General features: G+C 49.2%; 1 long non-coding RNA gene across 1 annotated transcript; it reads right to left on the bottom strand.

Moving 5' to 3' along the window:
• Positions 1 to 528: 528 nt before the first annotated feature.
• LOC148386857 (uncharacterized) lies at positions 529 to 2,655 on the bottom strand. The gene is made up of 3 exons (XR_015862722.1): positions 2,258 to 2,655; positions 2,069 to 2,145; positions 529 to 1,601 (listed from the first exon to the last, which is right to left on the bottom strand). It is a non-coding gene; the product is annotated as an uncharacterized LOC148386857 (long non-coding RNA).
• Positions 2,656 to 3,058: the final 403 nt, after the last annotated feature.

The following is a 3,058-nucleotide window of genomic DNA, read 5'->3' as shown; positions in this document are numbered from 1 at the left end:
TGGAGCGTGGTGAGGCTGTTTTTTCCTGAAGTCGACGACGATCTCCTTCATCTTCTCCTCATTCAGGATCAGGCTGTTTTCTCTGCACCAGCCCACCAGCTGCTCCACCTCCTCTCTGTAGTCCAGGTCGTTGTTGTCTCTGATGAGCCCCACCACCGTTGTGTCGTCTGCTGACTTCACGATGTGATTGGTGGTGAACCTGAGGACGCAGTCGTGTGTCATCAGGGTGAACAGCAGGGGGCTCAGGACGCAGCCCTGAGGGGAGCCTGTGCTGAGGGTGATGACATCAGAGGTGTTCTGTCCGACCCGGACTGACTGAGGTCTGTTGGTGAGGAAGTCTAGCAGCCAGTTGCGAAGGGGGGTGTTGAAGCCCAGGTGTTCCAATTTTCCTACCAGATGCTGTGGGATGATGGTGTTAAACGCTGAGCTGAAGTCCAGGAACAGCATCCGCACATGGGTGTTCTTCTCCTCCAGGTGAGCCAGGCTCAGGTGAAGAACGGAGGAGATGGCGTCCTGAGTGGAGCGGTTTTGCCGGTCGGCAAACTGGAACGGGTCAAATAATAGGGGGAGTCTGGAAACGATGTGACCTTTAAGCAGCCTTTCGAAGCACTTCATCATAACCGGAGTCAGTGCAACAGGCCGGTAATCATTAAATGAGGTGATTTGAGGTTTCTTCGGCACCGGAATGATGGAGGCAGTCTTAAAGCACGCCGGCACTGTGGCTTGGCCCAGCGAGGTGTTAAAAATGTCTGTGATGACCCCAGCCAGATGACTTGCACATTCCCTGAACACACGCCCAGGAATGTTGTCGGGGCCAGGGGCCTTACAGGGGTTGACTCTCCTCAGGGTCTTCAACACATCGGCGGAGTCAAGGCAGAGTACCTCCTCTTTCTGATGGGGGACAGTTTTAACTGCTGGAGTGCCGTTTAGTGCCTCGAACCTCCCAAAGAAGTTATTTAGACCATTTAGAAAGTCAGCATCAACTACACCCACCGGGGGGGGGGGGGGGGGGGGAGGGTGAGTTGTAGTCTGTAATCGCCCGTATGCCTTGCCACATACTCCTGATGTTTTTGACGTCGTGGAAACGATCCTGAAATTTTCGACTGTGGTCTCGCTTCGCTATCCTGATGGCACGGTTCAAGTTGGCTCTCGCTGTCCTCAGTGTCTCCTTGTCGCCAGACTTGAAGGCAGAGTTCCGCGCTCGTAGCGTTTGACGTACCTCCTCAGTCATCCAGGGTCGTTGGTTGCCCCGGGTGATGATATTCTTAGTGGTGCTGACGTCCTCGGTGCATTTGTTGATGTAGGCTGACACAGTCATGGCACACGCATGTCTAATCTACATCGGGAAATCTGGGAGGGAGGGAGGGAGGCAGGCAGGGAGGCAGGCAGGGAGGCAGGCAGTGTCTGTCTGTTGAGGTTTTCACCTTGTTCTTCTCCTGCTGAAGTTCTAACTGGACGTCCATCAGTTTGGTTCTCAGCTCGTCATTGGCGGCCTGAAGGGCGTCCGTTCGCTCCGCCTTGGCCCGCCCTGCCGGAGCTCGTTTGGACATCTCTTACTCGAGTCTCGCCCGGTCGTCAGTCAGAGATCACAACATTTGTACCTGGAGAGCACAAACGCAGCGCTGTTTTCCACTGGCTTCGAACTCAACTTCAATCGGTACCGTAACTTACAACATCATAAACATAGAACTAGCTTGACTTATTCATTGAATAAATGCATTTGGTTCTTCAAAACTGCATCACGCAACATAGCGTGACCGAGACGGCCGTTATCCACCTGCGTGAAGTTATTTGGTGAAATGAATGAGATGTTTAAGACACCATCGTTCTGTCTCTCTGTAGATGAAGGGAAATAATCGATTGCTGAAGGTCCAAAGGTGTTGTGATAAACAAATAAACATATTAGTGATTAGTGACATATTTGTGATAAACATATTAGGCAGGATAATCACATATGTTAACTTGACTGCCCACACTGTATTTATTTATGGTTATTTGTTAAATCGAGTACTGTTAGACATGAAATAGGAAGTGTTTAACATAAATGGAAGACGAAAGGGGTACTCACCATTGTAGCTCCTGCTGGTCAATGATACGAGCCTCTTCTTGCAGTGGAAAACATACAGCCAACAAACACCGTGGAACCTAAAGGAATGAAATTAAACATTAACATTTAGCCTCAACCAACATTCACAGATACAACGCAACGCAAACTACACAAACGTAAATCTTTTTAAACACAATGAGTTGTACTTACCGTGTACGCTCTAGACGGTCCACTTGCAAGCAGAAAATAAAGATATTTCTGTTGATAATCGTCGTGTTTGTATCCGGTGTCTCGCTCAAGGCCATTGCGCCCACAGATTTGAATTTTGGCGAGAGTTCAGCCTATTGACGTCATTTCCGCGGTGTAATACCCGCATATCTGAAACGGCAAAGTTAAGAGTAGAGTTAAATAAAGTTTTTAGTCAACGCAATAATTTACAACCGTTGACCAGTCGAAATAATCGTCGAAATTTGGCGTCTGTGGCTGGAAGCAGACGCCGAGTTCGACGTTCCTCCCAAACGCCAAACTCCCTCGCTTTTCAGGGCTCAAAAAAAACAGTTGTAATTACCTTGTACGCTCTAGACGGTCAAGTTGCAAGCTGAAAACAAAAATATTTGCCTTGTTAGTCATCGTGTTACTAACCGCTGTGTCTTGTTTGCCAGAATTGCCGCTTTCCTACTTCCTGTTGCAAGCCACGCCCACGGAGTATAATTTTGCCGTGAGTTCCGCCTATTGACGTCATGTCCGCGTCACATGACTGCGACGTAATATTATCTAAAACTGTTTGTGCGGTATTGTGTTGTTCTGTGCGGTGTTGTGTTATTCTGTGCGGCGTCGTGTTGTTCTGTGCGGCGTCGTGTTGTTCAGTGCGACGTCGTGTTGTTCAGTGCGGCATGGTGTTGTTCAGTGCGGCATGGTGTTGTTCAGTGCGGCATGGTGTTGTTCAGTGCGGCATAATGTTGTTCAGTGCGGCATAATGTTGTTCAGTGCGGCATGGTGTTGTTCAGTGCG

The sequence above is a fragment of the Syngnathus floridae genome, chromosome 14, assembly GCF_059516105.1.
Source record: "Syngnathus floridae isolate MCC-2025c chromosome 14, RoL_Sflo_1.0, whole genome shotgun sequence".
In the NCBI taxonomy this organism is placed as follows: domain Eukaryota; kingdom Metazoa; phylum Chordata; class Actinopteri; order Syngnathiformes; family Syngnathidae; genus Syngnathus; species Syngnathus floridae.
Note: the sequence above shows the minus strand (reverse complement) of the source record. Positions and strands in the feature narration are given on the sequence as shown.